Source organism: Microcebus murinus, chromosome 8, assembly GCF_040939455.1.
Source record: "Microcebus murinus isolate Inina chromosome 8, M.murinus_Inina_mat1.0, whole genome shotgun sequence".
Classification (NCBI taxonomy): Eukaryota; Metazoa; Chordata; class Mammalia; order Primates; family Cheirogaleidae; genus Microcebus; species Microcebus murinus.
In genome coordinates, this window is record NC_134111.1 from 61,680,290 (window position 1) to 61,702,193 (window position 21,904).

At 30.6% G+C, this 21,904-nt stretch overlaps 1 long non-coding RNA gene across 2 annotated transcripts in view; it reads right to left on the reverse strand.

Annotated features, from left to right (window-relative positions):
• LOC105879315 (uncharacterized) overlaps positions 1 to 21,904 on the reverse strand; it is a 214,580-nt gene that overhangs the window by 49,285 nt on the left and 143,391 nt on the right. For both annotated transcript variants that reach the window (XR_001157708.2, XR_012920588.1), the window contains exons 4-5: positions 7,457 to 7,559; positions 6,032 to 6,078 (exon numbers count right to left, since the gene is read on the reverse strand). This is a non-coding gene — a long non-coding RNA (uncharacterized LOC105879315). The remainder of the gene's footprint in view (positions 1 to 6,031; positions 6,079 to 7,456; positions 7,560 to 21,904) is intronic.

Sequence of the window (21,904 nt, forward strand, 5' to 3'; positions counted from 1 at the left end):
ACACAAAATTTTATGTCCTGTTTGGTTTTTTTTTTCTTAATATTTTTTGTAAAGATTTTCCTTTACCATTAAATTCTTTTCAGGAATATATTAGGCCATTAAGTATGAAATGTCCAATTTCCTTAAGTACTAAGTTTGACAGTTGATATCTCTGACATTTCACTTTGACAATTCTTGTTTTATTTTAATTTTGAGGGTACGTCCTCATTCTTTAAAACACACGGTTTGACTTGTGATTATCTTTCAAAGTTTTTTTTTTTTAACAATTTTTTATAAAACCATAAATAAGCCAAAAATTTGTGTTCTTTTCAAAAATGAGTTCTGTTGTATTAATAGAACCAATATTGTGCAGACAGCTCAAAATATCAACAAATTGTTTGAAAAAGATGTGACTAATGAACACACATTATGTCAATGGTTTGAAAAGTTCTGTTCTGGTGATTTTGATTTCAAAAATGAGCCGCGTGGGCTACCCGAGTCCAAGGTGAATAATAATGAGCTAAAATCCATACCAGAAGCAAATCAATGTCAACCTACGCATAAATTAATAGCAAAGTTTGACGTTCCTTTTCCAACAATATTAGATCATTTAAAACAAAGCAACAATGTAAAAAAGCTGGACAAATGGACACCACATAAATGAAATGAGCATCAACAGTGTCTCAAAACTTGTCTTTCTTTCCTGTCGTGACATAAAGACAAACCATTTCTACATCTTATTGTTATGTGTAATAAAAAATAGATTTTTTTGAGAATTACAAGCATTTGACACAATGGTTGTATAAAGATTAAGGGCCCAAACACAATCCAAAACTGAATATTCATCAAAAAAAGTTAATGGTGTCTGTTTGGTGGTACCACACTGGTGTTATCCACTACAGCCTCAAGAAACCTAGTCAGTTGATTATAGCAGATGTCTACTACAACCAATTGGATGAAATGATGAGGAACCTTGCAATTAAGCAGTTGTGTTTGGTCAATAGAGATAAGTCAGGCCAGGCATGGTGGCTCACACCTGTAATCCTAACAATCTGGGAGGCAGAAGTGGGTGGATCCTTTGAGCTCAGGAGTTCGAGACCAGCCTGAGCAAGAGTGAGACCCCATCTTTACCATAAATAGAAAGGAATTAGCCAAACAACTAAAAATAGAAAAAAATTAGCTGGGCACGATGGTGCATGTCCCAGCTACTCGGGAGGCTGAGGCAGGAGGATTGCTTGAGCCCAGGAGTTTGAGGTTGCTGTGAGCTAGGTTGACACCATGGCACTTTAACCTGGGCAAAACAGTGAGACTCTACCTCAAAAAAAAAAAAAAAAAAAAAAATAGAGACAGGCCAATCCTCTAACAAGACAACACACTTGACCACATGTCAACAGTGCTCAAATTACAGAGGCTAGACTTAGAAACTCTCTGTCATTCACCATATTCACCAGACCTTGCACCAACGGGCTACCACTTCTTCCAGGCTTTGGACTCCTTCTTACAAGGAAAATGTTCAATTCTCAACAAGCTGTAAATAACCCATTTCGCAATTTTATCACCACTCGCTCTCCATACTTCTTGACATAAACGAGGTATCATTAAGATGAAAAACCTTTGTCAATAGTTTTGGTATATACATTGATTAATTGTACTGTTTCTTGTTTAAGATATAATAAATGAAACATTTGATTCAAAATTGGACATTTCATATGTAATGACCTAATTAATATATATATGTATATATATGTGTGTATTTTTTAAATGTCTACTTCTACATAGTATAGTGGCTTGATGGCATTTTGTTTTTTCTTCTACTTCTACTTTTTTAACATAAAATAATATTATAGTATTATTTGAAATATTGTCAAATTTCTATTTAGTAAAATTGATTTCTAATAGGTTCATTACTTGTTTAAGAGGTCAAGACAGTTTTAATGCTCTTGTTATATTATATTAAATTATTTTCACCATGTGTTGCATCTGTTCACACTTTACTAGCAGTGCATGAATGTGCCTGTTTTGAAAACAATTTGGTTCATTTAAAACAAATAAATTAATATGACTTTTAGACATGATACTGTTAGGACTCAGAACATGATACCCCAAAGTATGGTGCTTTGGCATGCTGGGAACTTTAAACTGAGGGACATTGGAAGAGCCTCAGAAGCAAAGTCTCCTTCTGACCTTCTCCTGCTTTCCTAGGACCCACCCATTTTCTCTTCCAAAGCAAGTCATAGAAACCTGAATTCCTCTTCCCCAAGGTGAATCACAGAAACTAGAACTCCTCTCTCCCAAAGCAAGCCATGAACCCTAAGAAGGTTACTCTTTCCCTTCTCCCCTGAAGATCCTCACTCCAGAGGGGTCCTTCCCCTTTCCTGGAAGGAAAGAATGCTGCACAGAGAGGCCAAGAAGGATCTGGACAGGCTTTGCTGGGTTTCTCCCCTCAGTCTGTTACCACTAGATCATATCCTCTGTCCAATCACATTTCTACATGGCTGTGCATTCTTCATTGAACTTAAGCATAAAAATAGACAGTTTTCCCTGGGTCTTTGGGTCTTCATTTCTAAAAGCTCATGGGTCATGTAAAACTTTGATTAAATAATCTTGCTATGATTTTTTTCTCGTTAATTTGTCTCTACAGGAGTTTCGGCTGTGGACCTTATGTTGGGTGAGGAAAAGTATCACACATTTCTGTTTCAACACCATTATCACAGAAAGATATTTATAAATTTTCCAATTTATGACAGTGAGGATTAAGTATGTTTTGGCTATCAATATAAATTAAAACTTTGAAAAATTTGATTTTAAAATCCGTTTGCTGTTTTTGTTTCACCAACTGTGATCTCTTACTTTATGTATCTTGCAAGCAATCTGATTTTTTAGTGTTAACCCTAGCTTTCCCTATTACTACCATGCCCTTATCCCACCAAAAAAGTATTATCTTGCCTTCTATCCTAAAATCTCCTCAGTTTTTTATATAGACTTAACTTAATATTATTATCTCTACCTGACTTCCTCTTGATACAAGTGTGTGGGGAGCAGGGCAATTTTTAGGCAGTGCTGAGAGGATAAGAATAAACATATTTAGGAACATATCAATCAGACATCGAATATGATAGTACCATATTTCTATATCTCTATATACATGCACATAGTTAACACACTATTAAGGATATAAGAAATATTAAAGTAGACTGAGGGAAAGTGTAAGGTAAAATATATTCTGGACTTAAATTAAAACTGATGCAATTGGGTAATCTGAAATGAATACTATAGAAGAAAACATTGCCAGACAAAAGTATATTATTAATAATTCATTTTTTCTTGGTGAAGCTCTGCAAGAATTGCATTGTGTTAATTGAGTTCAGTACAGTTCACTGAATTACATGTGCAAATGTTAACTATTTTAAAAATTGGTCTTAATAGTCATAATACCATATGTTATGAGTGTTGGTATTGGCAAAACACTTTCAATGGTAGAAATCCCCATGATGTTATGAATGTAATCCCTGTTGATATTAGAGATGATAAAAATTTGAAATGAAAAATGAGATACAGTAAAGTTTATCCAACTTCTAATTCATTTTGCTTTCTGTTGTAAGAACCATAGAGTTGAATTTTTCCATATATGACATTATAGTAAGGCTGTTAGTTACATAGAAACTGTACAAAAGATGCCATTGCTTCTGCTATAAATTGCTTTGGTGCCTATTGCTGAAACAGAAAATTTCCCAGATTAGATACTACACTATTATTTTAACAATAGATCTCTTCTATTACTTTATGTTTTATTGCATATATAATGGTACATATATAATTGGACACATCTTCATTTCATTTTGCATTTCCCATTGATCATGTGATATGTTGAGATGCAACTTAAGTGGAAATCATGTGGGCAAGTAGTCAGTGGATTTATATTAAATTATTCATGTCTTATTTTAAAGAAATATCCATGAAAATACAATAAAATATCCTTACTAATCATGCCTTTATTAAACTCATCATGTATGGCATTTTTCATCTAAAAGATATACATTAATCAGTAAATATTCAAAATTCATTAAATGGTAAAGTGCAAGAAAGATGCATTATTGTGTGTGTGCATGTATGGATATATTTGTGTGTTTGTCTGTGTCTGTATCTGTGTATTTGGCCACCAAGGTAAATTCCTTTTATGTATCTGTGTATGGAGGTGAGATGTCTTTAAAAGGCAAATATATTTTAAATAAAGCTTCAAATATAACTTGCCTGTTTTGATCTTTTTTAGCTCCGTCATGTTTATTTACATATCCAACTCAGCATAGTAATTTTGTATACAGCTTTTAGTAACTCATACATATTCTATGTACTAAAACATGTAGAGTGAGTTTATTCTATGTATTTATAATACTTCCATTCTCTAGAAGAGGGTATTACTTGACTCTCTAGAATTGTGAATTCATTTGGAAACTATAATTGACTGTGCCAAAGCAACAAAATACTTAATAGAAAAACATTTTTCAAATTATTTTTCCTGATGAATGCCAAAGCATCCATTTAATTTTTTTCAAAAATTTAGTTAAAGCTTTTGGTGCCTAGCAAACAAATGCAATATTGATTAAGCCATTTACTGAAATGGCTAATCTTTAATTGTGTTGTTTCATCCAGGAATAACCTTTGTCAAGGACTATTTGTTTGCAGCAGTTTACTAAACTTTTGTTCTTTCAAAATACATCATACGTTATTCTTCATTTTTACTTTACTTAGAAATATTGCATATCAATTTTCATTTCATTCTCAATAGATTACACTATTATGATTTAAGTCCCCACAAAATAAAAGTGAACCCTTTTTTTTTACTTTTTACTTAAACAGAGGTTTATTGACTTGATCTTCCACATATATAAAATATAAACTAAGACTGAAAGATAGGCTTTTACTTATTATTTTAATGACAAAGCCCACTTGTTACAGCTTAAATTTTAGTATTATCTCTTTATATTATTTGTTTTAGTATAAAATCATTAACATTTTAATAGTATTAACATTATTATCATTATTGTTATTAATGATAAATATTGATATTAACATTAAGATTAGGGTAATCTCAGTAACATTAATACAAAATTTAAATAATTGATTGAAAAAAGTTTCAGATGTAGTAGATTATTACCATTTAATAGTAGTTCAGAATAACTTAATTTTCTATTCATTTATCCAATAGAATGTTAGGAGAATCTTGGACAATATTGAAAATAAAAACATTCAAATATCACTAAGGACATTTTTCATAACTCAGATTGATATTAGCATGAAGTATAACAAAAATAAAACTATTATATATGCCATAAAAGAACAGTTAGCAAATGTTTTAATACATTTGAGAAATACTGTAAACAGATTTTTCTTAACCATTTCATTATTTGACTCTATATAAGCCTTTCTTATTTTCTGAATCATGTTAAGTGAAATCAAGAGCTTAGTCTTCATACCAAGGAATTCCAGACAATTATATAAAAATATCTTTTTCTTTTATAACAAAATTACATGAATCAGCCATCATTGCAATTGATTTTAATCATATTTTAATAAAAAGTAGGCTGAAAATCTTATCAATAATACTATTTTAAGAAAATATAAACATATAACATGAACATTAAACATTTATCTGACTAAGAGAATCAATTATTTTTATGTTTCAAGTAGTTTTTTCATACTGTGATTTGTATCCAGGAAAAGGAAATATATAGAGTAGTTTAGGATGGCTCACATAGCTGACTTTTTTTGTATTCTGTTTTATTTTGTTTTATTTTGAATATAATCTGTCAATTAGCATACTACGTGCCATTGGACTGAGTTCAATCTCATTTCTAAAAATAATAGTAGAAGGTTCTGAGTAGTATCTCTAAAAATTAGGAGTTGGGAACAGGGTACAGGAGATCACATAAACAAAAGTTCTTTTTTATTTGCCTGCTCATATTTTAGTTGTACATTTTTACTAATTTAATTCCTGCATTTTCACTCATTTATTTTCAATGAATTATCCAGTCATATTTCAGTCATCTTTTACCTGCCTTTCCTGTCTGTGGAGCAGGTCCATTCCACCATCCCTGGTAACTGCAAATAGTAAAAAGTCTGCTTCATATTTCTTTCTTCATCATAAAGAAATCTTCACATTTTTCACAAAAAAATTAATTTAAATTATAAAAACTAAAGTATTAAGTATTTTATTTATATAATATCAAATAATTATTCATATTTTTACATATGGCAAAATGTAACATTAATCTATTATGAGTATCAAAAGTCAGAAATATATTTTGAATTTATGCTTAAACCTGAGAAGAAAAACTTTTACTTAAACTTGAATTTAAAGAAAATACAAAAAATAAATCAGCCACTATAAAGGTTTAAATTCATAGTATTGGGATATTTACAGAAAAAAGGAACCCACAGAATGTAAAAGGGTGATGGGACTTGTATACCTGACTGTGGGGATTCTGAATAAAAGACTTCATCACTAATAACATTGTGAAAATGAAACATTTCAATGCATACAAATGTGTATATGCCTTTTAGTAGCATGACTCTTTGACAAACATGATTGTGGCATACAATTATTCACAATACAGAGCCATTAAAATTAGTCATTTAAAATGACATTTAAAACATTAAACTGCTTTTTTACCACATTATACACAGGAAAAACTTCACAGTACATACTGCTAAAGAAACTAAACTCCATCATAAAAAATTCCATGTGACAAAAATTGCAGTGGCTAGTAGTCATTTAATATAATAGCTCTAAAAGAGGTCACATAATTGAAGTAGATATATGTATAGAAGAAATAGGAAAGTGTTGTATCAATGTTAATGTAAACCTGATAGTAATATAAATAATAATATGTAATTTCATTTAAATTTATATATGCTTAAATATATTTAAATGTGTATATAATTTAGTATATTATGTTATTTCTGATTCTATGATCTGTGTCAAAATGAATTACTGTTTCCTATGGCACTACCTTAAAATTAATTTATAAATAAATAACAAATCTAATCACTGTGGAAGGGCAGCAGCTTTTGTCTTACGATTCTTCTAAAGGATATGGTGCTTGCTTGATCTTCTGTAGGGCAATTGTTTCTAGGCACTGCAAATACTGAATTACTTAATGTGATTTTGTGGCTAACTCTGAAATAACTGTTAAATTAGGAGGAGAAATTATTTAGATGATAAAAGAATTTATTTGACAACCATTTGACTTTGAAAAGATATTGTTTTAAGAAACATATCATTCATTTGATAACTGGCAAAAGCACTTCATAAATCTCTACTATGAAGAACTGCCGAGTTGTTTAAAATAATAAGCACCTACGGAAACCTTATTGAACAGAATATAAAACAAATAAGTTAAGTAAATCATTCAGTGTTTTAATGAAAATTTAAGAACAGAAAAATCAATATGACAGATCACCTTCCCTACAATCTCACCTGATCCAGATACAAATCAGCATACAGGCCTAATCATTATTCATTTCCTCCCACAGATTGCTCATGCATGACGTGTAGATCTTTTCTTCTTCAAATCAAACAACTACAACATAGAAAAAGATATATTGTAAATAACCCAAGACTCTGGCAGTGCAATTTCACTGGATTTATGTTTTACAGAAATATTTAAACCTGAAACAGCCAGTCAATATATACTCTGTTCCCCTTTGTGCTATAAGTGAGCTGGGTATTCTGAGTGAGGGGTTAAAGGAGGCTAAGTGTAGTTCCTTTACAATTCTCTATTTATCACTGATAGAGGTAAAATGGCTGGAATTTATAGAGAGAATATTAATAAAACCAGTGAAGCCTGCTTTCTTCATGACATGAATTTTCAGCCATATTTTGAAGGAGAGAGAAGAAATATTTTCAAGTAGGAGATGGTTAATGTGAGCCAGGACAAAGTGTACTATTATCCAAATGTGCCATATATTTCCACATCTCCATGCTTTTGTGTATGCTGCCACATCTTCTGAAATTGGTCCCCTATTATTTTCCTGAGAAAAAAAAAAATTCCATTCTTCAAGGGCCAACTTATATGTATAATGAGATAAAATTTTGACTTATTATTCATCATGCTTCTCCCTTAACTCTTTTAAAATGGTAATAATATATATCTGGTAAATATGAATTTCTAATGCAAAACCTAATATATGTCAACATCTTTTCTGTAATATAAAGGGAATCCTAAAGTAAAGTGCTATTATTGTTGAATATCTAGTATATAATTATGATTAGTGATGTTATTATTGAGAAAGATATGCATTCGATAAATATTATATTCCAGGCACTGTTTCAGGTAATGATGATTTAAAAGGAGATGAAACAAACATCTTTGCACTCATGACTTTTTAATTAGTAACATATGTAAGCCAGTACTCTTGCCAGTTTTTGATTAAACAGACAAAAAATTCAACTTAAGCTCTATAACATTTTAATTTTGTACATCTATTTAGGGGCATGCCCTAAAGATATTACTGTAATAGTGAATTAACCAGAAAGGAAATACAACATTAATTAATTTTAAATGTCTTCTAAAAAAAAAAAAAAAAACTTCTCTGTAATCTAACTCACCTTGAAATTTCTCAATTTTGAATTGTTAAACATCCCATATATCTTTCTCTAAGTGACTATGCATATCTTTGGCTCAGAAGCAATAGTTCTTAACGTAGGCAAACATTGTTTTACCAGAACCATTTGATCATGCAAATTTGGCAGCAAAGAAATATATATATTATATATTGAATATGCAGAGCAATTTATTTAGAAAGTGAAAATGTTGAAAACAAGTCATACTAAAGAAAAAACAAAATTATAAAGTGAAGTCGTTAATGAATGCTGGAGTGAAATTACAACTGAAAGACAATTTAAAATAACCAAATATAAAGCAATTATAAATGAAAAAATTTCATCAAAGTGATTGCTTATTTAATGGGCACTATAAAATAAGTTTCAACATTTATAATAAATATTCTAAAAATTTTGACATGTAGGTGGAACTCACTGTTTGATGAATAATTGGCTGAATAAATAAATTAAAAAATGGAAAGATTGAGTTGGTTTGTATGTCATTAAAAAAGGTTGCACATACCTCTGTGGCCTGGTCCCTAATAGACCATAGACCACTACTGGAGGTAAAATTTAAAATATATGGCCACATGGCTAAAATATATATTCCCTTTGACCCATTAATACCATATTCAAGACTTGAGTCTATGCGAATAGTCAGGTGCAAACTAATATATGTACAAGAATTTTTATCACACCATTATATATTATAATGAGAAAGTGGAAACTCTAAAGATGACAAATGAATTATAATAAATTATAAGATGAACAGTAATAAGCTCTTAAATCCTGTTTATAAAGAATATTCAGAGATATAAGAAAAATCTTCACTGTGACACATTAAGTAGAAAAAGATAAAGCTATAAACACTATGATCATAATTTTGTAAATATTTTTATAGGATAATAACCAGTGAGCTTTATGCTATATTTGATGCCAAGATGTGATATGTTTGGCTGCCAGATTTTTAAAACATGTTTTTCCAACATTTAGAAATTTAAAGATTTTACCTAAAATCTGATAACTACATACATCTTGGAAATCATAAAATTTCTTATAAATATTTCATAGGACATGACTAAAACATTTCCACATTTATCTGTCCCCTACAACAACTTTAATTTGATTTTTAATTTTAAAAAAATCTGCCAAAAATTCCATTAGTTTTAATCCAAAAAATTTATGATATGTTTAATCCTAACTCAGGATACATAAACAATTTTCATACATGGAAGAAAAAAAATTTACTTAAAAATAAAAACAAGTTTACGTAAATAATAAACCACAATTTGAATTTAAATATATATGGTTTGTATATAAAATGTAATGTAACAAAGATTTATCATGTCCTTCAGAAGAGGAAAAGAAAAGAATCAATGTTGGTAGAAGAGACTTGTAAGGAAGTTATGCATTGGAAGGATGTTCTTCTATCTGTGGCATTTTCATCATTAATGTTCCAAAGTTTTATAGGTTTATCATTATTTTTAATTGACATTGCACTTTAAAAAGCTGTAGCACAGAAAATCACACTTTGTGTTAAAAAAATCTAAATATAAAGATGCTTTAAGCCACATGGAAATACCATAAATGCTATTCAACTCTAAAGGGTCATGAAAGATGAATATGTACACCTTGGGTATGTCCACCACACAATAGGCTGTAAAATTCAAATTTGTTCCCTATAATATATTCTGACAGGAAAATATTATTGAGTGAAATGATGAGTATATTTTTGCCTAAACAATAATGCCAAAATGTCACATATTTATTTAGTGTTCTACATGAACAATATTACATAAAGAAAAATAATCATTATGCAGATGGTGGCATAACTTTTCATAAGCTATTATGGTAGAAAGTCATGACAGAGAAGTAGTGTGTGAGCTAATCTTGTAGTATATTACCCTTGGGAAAAGCTTGTTTAGACTATAGACCATTCGAGAGGTTAGAAAGAGTTAGACTCACAAAATCTCTCAGAATGCTTTTCATTTTGTAGTTCCAGGAACATAGATAATATTAATTTTAGGAATTTGGTCATAATAAACAGAGAAAGGTATATTGAGAGGTAATTTTCCATTAAATCATTTATACCTTCTACAAAAAGGAAAGTCCCTCACCAAGTAGCTATAGCTTCATACTCTCCTCCCTTAGATGATGTTTGGTTCAATTGATCACAATTTTTAAAATATATTTAGAGAAAAATCTCAAAGGAAATTTTAGAGATAAATATTTAAAATTATTTATTTTAACATAAAACATAATATGAAGGTGCTTTTAAGAATAGAGTAAGTAGTAATAAATGTGAACAATTCTGTCATAAAAGTGATAAGAAATTTTTCCTAATTTTGGTGTAACTATGTAGGCTGTACCTAGTTACACCAAAATTTTAGACTTTAATAATCATTACATAAGTATTAAAATTTTTTTGAAGAAAAAATATTATAAAGAATTATTTTAAAAATATAATCCCTAACATTTTTGGAATATAATCCATTAAATCTCACATGGATCAGAGGAGATAATAACATTTCGATCCATTTTTTTAACAAACAAGACATCAACACTACATATGGAGCCTAAAGGGATGCAACTTAGGTTTTAATCAAATAGAAATTCATAGATTAAAACATATTTTATGATTAGAGATGAATATAATCTGAAAAATGAAAAAGCTTATTCAAAAATGAGTGGTTGAAAATATCATATTATCTTTCTAAACTGTCAAGTATCATTATTTGTTAAAAATCACTAGTGCAAAACAAGAGAGAAAATAGCTGATTAGAACAACTGGTAAATATTTGAAAAGGTACACCAACATACTTAGCTCAAAAACACTCAATAAAATATAAGATTCTTTGGAGTTTCTATTGAATTTTCTAAAAACACAAATTTAAAATATATGCAAATACCTTTGAACACATTATGTTTTACAAAAAAACATGTTGGGAAAAAAACACCTGACAAAACTCCAGAAAAAAATTATTCTTTAACTTTTTGAATAAGTATGGTGTGATTATTTCAAATAAATAAAAATAAATATGAATCAATATTAAAAGAATTTTTTAAGCATGTAACATTTATTGAATATAGATCTTCAAAAGACTACATTTGACATGCTCATCCTCTTAAGAAACTTAATAATTTATAAGAAAGATAATAATTTATTAAGAAACCTAATAATTTATTAAGAAAGATAAATAGCTAAAATTTTCATCTGGCATCATAGTGCCAAAAACAGCTAAAAGGAAAGCTTCCCAGTGCCAAGTCTTGGATCAGATCAAGGATCTGCCTAACGTAATCTCTCTTCAGGAACTTTGCTCTTCCCAGGTTGTTGTTAAATGGTAATTAAAATAAGGAATAGATGTGTGTGATGGCAAGGTACAGGTACAAGCAAAAGTTACAATTTTCTCCACTTAGATGGCCAAAGGAAGCAGAAAACGTAGCAGTAGCAGTATTGATATCTATTTCGTGAAATTAAGGTAGCCTACAGCTGCTGCTAATACCAGGTTTAGATCATAATCCCAGCACAATCCCAAACACCATAATCCTGAATGTTGAAATCCCATAAGATCAAAATCCTGAAAATCTAAATCCCCAATGTTTAATTGAATTCCCAACTATAATGACAGATTTGGAATTATGCATGATTAAGGCTTCTAGAAGTGAATTTCAAGTTGTTACCAATATAGTTTATTTTTTCCATTCAGCCCAATGCATTTGGTAGAAAATTCAGATGAGTGGATCGGCCATGCGTTATGGCAATGATGAAAACTTTAGTTTAAAAGTGCATCATTTGCTGTCACTGGCATTCCTTCCAACTGATGACATTTCAGGAGCTTTTAATAAATTAAAGTCATATTTTCCTGGAAAAGCCAGTGAAATTACTGATTGGTTCAAAAATAATTATATGCATAGTAGGATAAGAAGACACACAACAGTGTTGCTGCTCCATCGTTAGTACTGTTTCCTCCAAATTTGTGGTCTGTATACGAGTGCACGCAAAATGGATTTCCACATGCCCCAAACAAAGTAACAGCAAGGCACAGAAGATGGGAGCATTTAATAGGGAATGTTCACGTTGGTATATATCCAATTATAGAAGAATTTCAAAAAGAGCAGCACTGGGTAGAAAATGAATGTGAACATATTCTCTGAAAAGAGCCATGCCCTAGAAGAAAAACAGCAGCTATTCATTGCAATGCAAGACTTCAAAATATAGGTTAATGATTGCTAAAGTCGGCCAGTTCTTATGGACTGTCTCTGTGCAATTGCCCATAATCTATCCCTGTAATACACTTTTTCATTTGTTGGGTTTTCTTTTCTTCTTTTTAGAATTTTTTGTTTGTTTTCTTATCTTTTTTTTTAGCTTTTTTTTTTTCACTATTTTAAATTGTTAGCATTATTTTTTATAATTTGCTATGCTATGTATTTAATCTTTGCATCATTTCCATAACCATAGATATAAATTGTGTAGAAACTTTCAGAGAGTTCTAATTCATTTCATTTATTTTTTGCAAATTTGACTTCACAAAAGTGCATTACCTCAATTTTGACTTTGTGGGTAAGCACTGTGCATGTACATAAAAATGTTGAAACTTCCTCAGTAATAGAAGAGGAAGAGAAGATGTCCTTTTTGTACATCTGCATTTGTGAAAGATAAAATTTCTGGAGATCTCTGCTGTTTGTGCAATGCATATGCTGTAGTGACCCACTGCAGTTTTTGATCTATCTCACCAAAAGACTTAGGTTGTTTACCAATGTATTTCAAATGATCAGTTATAAAGCTGGGTGCACACAATTACCAGCCATAGTGATGTTCCTTTATACATTTCCCTTTTTGACCTATTTTTGTAATTATACGGTTTGTTTGCTCACAGCTGTTATACTCATGCAACTGTCGTTAGTACACCTGAGTGTTTATGCTTGCAAAAATATGCATGTTGTTATTGCTTATTTTATTGTATAAAGTGGCCTATGAAGTGTTCTGTTGTGTTTTATGCATCTCTAATAAATCCTCTTCTAATAATGTAAATAAATATCTTTTAAAGAATTTGTTGTGGTTTTTTTTTCCCCCAGAATTAGGTTTTCAGGATTTTGATCTTTTGGGATTGTGATTTTCAGAATTCTAGACTTTAGGGATTTTGACCTTTGGGGATTTCAATATTGGAATTTATGATGTTCAGGATTATTATTACTATTGGCATTATGATCAGCTCTCATTACCGACTGTTAAGATTACCATGAAATTCAGAGGGTTTTTATACACATTCCTAGCCTATAATTCTGTTCACATAGATTTAAGTGTCTGGGAAACATCCTAGCACATACCTAAGTGGTATTAGTTCTAACACTGGCTAGATGAAAGGTCCATTTCCCAGGGTCAATTTTTCATTCACAGCATGTACATATCAAATGACGGTAAATTGACCTGTCCACAATTTTACTTTTATTGTGAGTAGCTGGGATATCATGTAAGTTTCCTTTTACCATACTTTAACCAAAGACAGATTTTTTAAGGTAAAAAAAGCAGGAGGAGAAGGAGGAAGAAAAAGAAAAAAAAAGAGGAAGGAGAAGGAGAAGAAATAAAAGAAACAGGAATTTATATTTAGGATGAAATAATCATAATAGCAAATGACTTTAAACTTGGCAAGATTATAGAAAGAATATAAAAATTACTAACAACTATAGTCAAAAAGGCAGAATATAAGTTAAATGCAAGGTAATTCCTTGAGAAATAAATATTTCAAATGTCATGAAAAAAACACAGCTTTTAAAATGTATTTATACCCCAAGAAAAGAACATAGGAAACCATGTAAATCATTTCATAAACTGTTGCCTTCAAAAAACTAAGAAAATTCTGAAATTGAAACACATAATATTATTACATCATTAAAGATAATATCTAATGATTTTATGATATCACTTTACAATTTAAAATGCCCTTTCGTAGACTGCAACATATTTGATTGTCAGAGCTTATCAGCTCTATATAAGAACACAGATAAGTTTTTTTAGACTAATGCTAATATGCAGTTGTCAAAAAACTGTGAAATACAATAGTATGCCCTTATATTTAGGGGATACATTCTAAGACCCCCAGTGGACAGTACTGACCCTATTTAAATTATGTTTTTTCCTACACATATGCAATTATGATAATGTTAATTTATAAATTAACCATAGTAAGAGATTAACAATAGCTAACAATAAAATAACAATAAAATAACAATTATAACAATATACTGTAATAAAAATTGTGAATGTGGTTTTTCTCTCTTTCTTAAAATATCTTATTGTACTATTTTTGGACTGTGTTTGACTATGGTTAACTGAAACAACAGAAAACTAAACCATGGATTTTGGGATACTGCTGTGTAAGGTCTTACTGATCCCAAATACACATCCTATCCTCATTTACTTCCCAAATAATAATATACTGTTTTTCCCCGAAAATAAGACAGGGTCTTATATCTATTTTTCCTCAAGAAGACACCCTAGGGCTTATTTTCAGGGGATGTGTTATTTTTTTTAAGTACGGTACAACAATCTACATTTATTCAAATACAGTTAAGTCGTCTTCTTCTGGAACATCATCATAACTCTCCAAACCCTGAATTCCATACTAAATTTCTTGCGACATTATTTCCTTTAGAACCATTGGCCCCAATCTCTCATGTTCAAGCAATAGAGCTCTCATGGGGCAGATGAGTAGGGCTGCTCCTCTTCTTTACTACTCTGCAACAAAATGTGTGGGTTGTGCAGGTACCTGCGTAGCCACGCCCATCACTAGATCTTATTTTCAGGGTAGAGCTTATATTGTGCAAATGCTTAGAAATCGTGCTAGGGCTTATTTTATGGGTAGGTCTTATTTTCGGGGAAACATGGTATCTCTAATTGCAACTCATTGTACAGTTTTACTCGGCTCTCTCTGGAAATCCATAAAGAAACAATGAACCCTCCTCCCCAGTTTAAACCTTTCTTTCTCTCTCTTAATACTCTATGGAAAATACCTTAAACTGGAAAGTCTAAGATTGACAGAAAATATGATCAACTTTTCAAATTCTAACTAAAAACTACCTTGCAAACATATACTGGGAAGCTGTGATCTTAATGCTGATCTCTTCCCCATGACTCCTTTGAAATGACTCATTGCTCCTGAGGCAAACAGGTGCTGGAATCAAGAGCATGGTTGGGTGCATGTGAGGGCTTAGTTCTAATTGAACGCCAACACCACAACAGAACAGTTCTCATAGCATAGGATGGGAAGAAAAGGAGCATTGTGGTGTGGAAAACTCTAAGTCTCTGTGGAGAAAAGAGCTGCTATCTATTTTCAAATATGATTAGTGTCACATTCATTTGTAGGGCAGGGAAATGGTGGTAATGGTAACCATCAGTGGAATAGAAAATACAGAGGAACTTCTATAGCATATCAGCAAGCAGAAGGAAATAGTTTGAATAACAACTTGTTAACCATGCAAAAGTAAGGTCGGGGGAGTAAAGTAAAAAAGAAAGGGCAAAATAAAAAAATAACTAAAGCAACTTAGAGAAACTCAAATCATATATAGAAGTCTTTAGGCTAAATGAGACCAGTAAAGGAGATTAAATGAGACAAAGGGAACTTTCGGACTAAGAAAAAATAACTGAGATATATGCATTTTTAGTAAAATCACACTAATGCAAAGTGACAAAGTAGTTGGAAATAAATATTTGGACAAAGATATGCATGACAAGTGAAAACAAAACAAGAGTGATAGGTTAATATCACATGCATTAGAGTATTAGCTCATTAAATATGAAATGTCTGATGTCAAAAGTATAGCCTATTATACTTCAAAAAAGAAGCAGTACAATATAATTATACTAAGATGTCAAGTATATCAGATAACATGTAGTGACTAAGGTCCAAATTATTAACATTATAGGAATTATAATCCTTAAACTATTAATATAGACTTCACATTCATTGATATTTAATATATGACATAAAAACTATTAGCAATGAAGAACAATTTAAGTGGAAGATGACAAAGTCCTTCCAAAATTTAAGATATAATCCTTTTGTCCATTGAACATATACAAAAGTTCATCTCATACTTCTCCATTTGAATAAATACTATTGAGATAAAGATGATAGATAAAATGAAATAATAGAGATCAATAGAGATTGAGATATAAGTATGTATTGTTTAAATTCTTATTGAGGGTTAGCATAAATACAGAAACATGTACATTTCAATATTCTTTAGCAAACAGTTCAATTATTTTTCCAGTTTTTATCCACACCTGTAAAACTACCCAGATCCGATACAGAACATTTCCAACATCCCAGAAGGCTCCCTTGTGTCCGTTTCTGGTAAATGCATACCTCTGTTTTGATTTCCATCACAGTGAATTTTACTTATAGTAAAATTGAATTTTTGCATATTCATGGAATCACACTATATGGGCTTATGTGTATCTGGATTCCCTGTCCCAGTATGTCATGTGTGATATTCATCCATGTTCTAGAGTACATCAGTAGATTGCTTTTTATTGTTGTCACCTAGTCCATTGTATTTGTATGCCATGGTTTTGTTAGCTGTTCTCCTATTAGTGGTTTCTGGGGTCACTCCCAGTTTTTGGCAACTATTTTAATACAATAAAGTTGAAATTAACATATATTAAGATAGTTATGTGTTTGCAGTTCTCCTAAGTGTATACATGGCAGTGGGGTTCCTGAAAATCACAGGTAGAAAGATGTTAAATTTTAGTATATCTAAAAAATATTAATAGGTTGTGAAATTTTACCTCCCATTAGCAATGTATGAGTGTTTCAGTTGCTCAGTATCTTTGCCATTACTTAGAATTGTCAATCTTATTAATTTTAATAGTGTTATGTCTTTGTAGTTTTGATTTGCATTTCTCTGAAAATAAGTATTTGAACACATTTTTCATAAGCTTATTGGCCATTTAGAAACTATCTTTTGTGGAGGACCCTTCAGTATTTTGTTAATTTTTAGTTTTGTTTTTTTTATTTCAAGATATTGAGAGGGTACAAACATTTTGGTTACATTTTATATCGTTGCCTCTCCCAAGCGGAGGTTAGAGGCCTGCCCTTCCCCCTCAACAATGCACACCGTGTCCTATTGTTGTGAGTTTACTCCCCCAACTCCCCATCGCTAGAGAATATCACTACCATGTAAGCACCATAGTGTTAATCAGTCAGTACCAATTTGATGGTAAGTACAAGCACAGCCTATTCTTCCAATCTTGTGTTACCTCACTTTGGATAATGGGCTCAAGCTCAATCCAGGAAAATATAAGAGGTGCTAGATCACTGTTGTTTCGTAAAATTGAGTAATTCCATTGTATATATATACCAAATTTTAATAATTCACTTATTAGCTGACGGGCACTTAGGTTGTTTCCACATCTTTGCAATAGTGAATTGTGCTGCCATAAACATTGGGGTGCAGATGTCTTTATAATAGAATGACTTTTGCTCTTTTGGGTAGATGCCTAATACTGCCATTGCTGGATCGAATGGTATTTCTATTTTTAGCTGTTTGAGATATCTCCAAATTCTTTTCCACAGAGATTGCACTAATTTGCAGTCCCACCAACAGTGTAAGAGTGTTCCTGTCTCTCCACATCCTGGCCAGCATTTGTTGTTTTGGGATTTTTCTGATAGAGGCCAATCTTACTGGGATTAGGTGATATCTCATTGTGGTTTTGATTTGCATTTCTCTAATGATTAGAGAGGTTGAGCATTTTTTTATATGTTTGCTGGCCATTATTCTGTCTTCTTTTAAGAAATTTCTGTTCATTTCCATTGCCCATTTATTGATGGGGTTGTTTGATTTTTTCTTGCTGATTTTTTTAAGTTCTTGATAGATTCTTGTTATCAGCTCTTTATCAGATGTGTAGACAGCAAATATTTTCTCCCATTCAGTAGGCTATTTTCTCTAATGATAGTTTCCTTGGCTGTGCAAAAGCTTTTTAATTTGATCAGATACCATTTATTTATTTTTGTTGCTGCAATGATTGCTTTGAGTGTCTTCTTCAAAAATTCTTTGCCTAGGCTGATGTCTGAAGGGGTCTTCCCAACATCTTCTTCTAAGTTTCATGCTGTAGGTTTAATCCTGTTATCCATCTTGAATGGCTTTTTGTGAGAGATGAGAGGTAGGGATTCAATTTCATTTTTCTACACGTAGCTATCCAGTTTTCCCAGCACCATTTATTGAAAAGAGATTCTTTTCCCCAATGTATATTTTTGTCTGCTTTGTTAAAGATTAGTTTACCATATGCAGATGGTTTCATCTCTGGATTCTCAGTCCTGTTCCAGAGATCTATGTCTCTGTTCTTATGCCAATACAATGCTGTTTTAGTTTTTATTGCTTTGTAGTACAGCTTGAAGTCTAGTAGACTGATACCTCCCAGTTTAAGATGGGAGACACTTTGGCTATACAAGGTCTTTTCTGGTTCCATACAAAGTGTAGAATTATTTTTTCTAGATCTGTAAAGAATGTTGATGGTACTTTGATGGGGAATGCATTAGATCACTCCCCATCTTTTCTGGTTCCATACAAAGTGTAGAATTATTTTTTCTAGATCTGTAAAGAATGTTGATGGTACTTTGATGGGGAGTGCATTAGATCACTCCCCATCTGTAGATCACTTTAGGTAATATTGACATTTTAACGATATTGATTCTGCCAATCCATGAACAAGGTAGATTTTTCCATCTGTTTACATCTTCTACAATTTCTTTTTTTAGTGTTTCATAGTTCTCCCTGTATATGTCTCTCACATTTTTCCTTAGATATATTCCTTTTATTCTATTTGATTTGTAGACTGGTTGTGTGTGTGTATGTGTGTGTGCATATACAAGAAAAGTCAAAAATTATATATATATGAATTTTAAATATATACATGAAATTTGTGACTTTAAAGGAGGTTTCATGTCTTTTGTCAGATATAGTAAATGACTCATGTACTTGAAAGTAATGTATTTTGCAAGTTAGGTGTACTTCAAATTGATAAATGCTATAGTTTAATTTTTTATATTTTTTACAGAATTTATGTTTGCTGCTCTATTAGTGAGACTATTATGACTAAATGTACAAATATTATAATTTCATATATTTAGTTTGTCTATTTTTACTTTATATGTTTTCAAAGATTATTATGCAGTTCTGTTTAATCAAGTATTTTATCCATGTCAAAAGTTGCCTTGATCCCTAGTAATATTTCTTATATTAAATTCTACCTTGTTTGATGTGACTATACCCAGCTTTACCTTTCTTATTTATTATTTTGATGACATATTTTTTCATTCTTTTTTTTCAGTCTTCTGTGAATTCATTTTAAAGTTTATCTATTTTTATAAAATATAGTTGAGTTTTTATATTTTGGGGCTTTAACCTGGAAATCTTTATCTTTTGATTAAAGTAGTCATTCCATTTTATTTACAGTAATGACTGCTATAGCTATGTTAAAATATAAAGTCTCACTATTTGTTTTCTATTGTTCCAACTGTCCATCCTTGTTTTCTCTTTATTCTTCCTTTCTTTCTTTTATAGGAATCGTGTTTTTAAAAATTAAATTTATGATTGCTAATTAACTCTAGAAGTATATAAATAAGTAGCTATGACTTATTAGAGTTCAAATTAACAATTTTCATACAACTAAAGTGCTTTTCAATACTGATTTCATTTACTAAAAACTGCCCTTGCATTACTATTTTATATATTTCAATTTTATATTCTATAAATCTTCAAGATATTTCATTGTTTTAAATAGTTAATAGTCTTTGACGTATACCCACATAATATTTTCCCCATGGTTTTTATTCCTATATATCCATTCTTTCATCTGCTATAATTTTCTTCTACTTGAGATTCTTTTACTTTATCCTGAAGAACCATGTTAGTGTATCTTTAACTGTCAGTTGCTAATAAGTCTTTCAGCATTTTGTTTCTCTAGAAAACAACCTTTATTTTGCCTTCATATCTGTAGGATATTTTTTAATAAGTATAGAATTTTAGGTTGGTGGGTTTTCTTTCTTTCAACAAAAAGTTTATCCACACGTTAAAGATGTTATTTCATTGCATTCTGGTTTTATACTTTCTGTTGAAATCTCATCTGTCAATCTTATTATCACTTTCCTGGAGGCAATGTGTCTTTCATCTGTGGCTGCTTTTCAGAGTTTCTGCTTGTTCTTGGTTTTCACATAGTTGTGGTTACCTTTATATAATCTTATTTAAATATATTTATACAATGAAATGTCACTAATAATAAAAGAAAGAATTTAATGATATTGACATGTAAAATGTGGATTAATTTTTAAAAATTATGATTTTGAGTGAAAGAAGTCTTATACAAAAGACATACATTTTATGATTTTTATTTGTGTGAAATTGTAGAACAAATATAACTAATCTTTAGTGGAAAACACCCTGATGTGTGGGTCAGTGGTTGACAGGTAAGGAACATAGGAGACTTTCTGAAATGATAATAATGTTAAATTTTTTGTTATGACTTTGGGTTATACTACATGCATTTGTCAAAACTCATTAAATGGTACACTTAAAATTGGTACATTTTATTATATGTAAAATTTATGAAAAATGTATAAACATCAAACTCTAGTTTTAATGATATATGTGATGACATATTTAGAGGTAAAGTGTACTGATATCTACAACTTTGAAATGAATCAAAAATAAAATGGATTGATAGATGGTAGTAGATTCATTGATGCATGTAGATTGAGCGATATTTTATAGTTGGTAGAATTCAACAATAATATTTGTCATCAATGATGCTAAAAATAATTATTCCTTCATATCACTATTATATTTAAATTTCTTATATTCTAAAAGAATTACATTATCACCAGTATCAGTAGATTCATCAAGTTGCAATAACAAATACTTTGTTACTTTGGTTTATTCTATAAGTTGGTCTTCCATATTATGACACAGTATACCCGGACTGTTTCAAGCTATGATTTTGCTAGAAAATGGTACTTATTTGCCATTGAGTTGCCAGATTTTTTCAAGGAAGCATCTTTGATGCAATCTTTCACTATTATATTAAAATATATGATACATTAGTCTTATCAAGTGAAAATACTGTTTATAAGAAGTCAAAAAAGCCCACTAATGCTGGAATGTGAAATATTAACCATCTGCCTTTCTAAGCTTTTTAAAGATTAAAAAATTAAATGATAATGATAACATTTTTAATGATTTTGATACTGCCTGTGCAAGAAATGAAACTTTTTAAATATCACATTAAATTGAAGAAGGAAAATGATAATAATCAGCTTAGATAAAAAG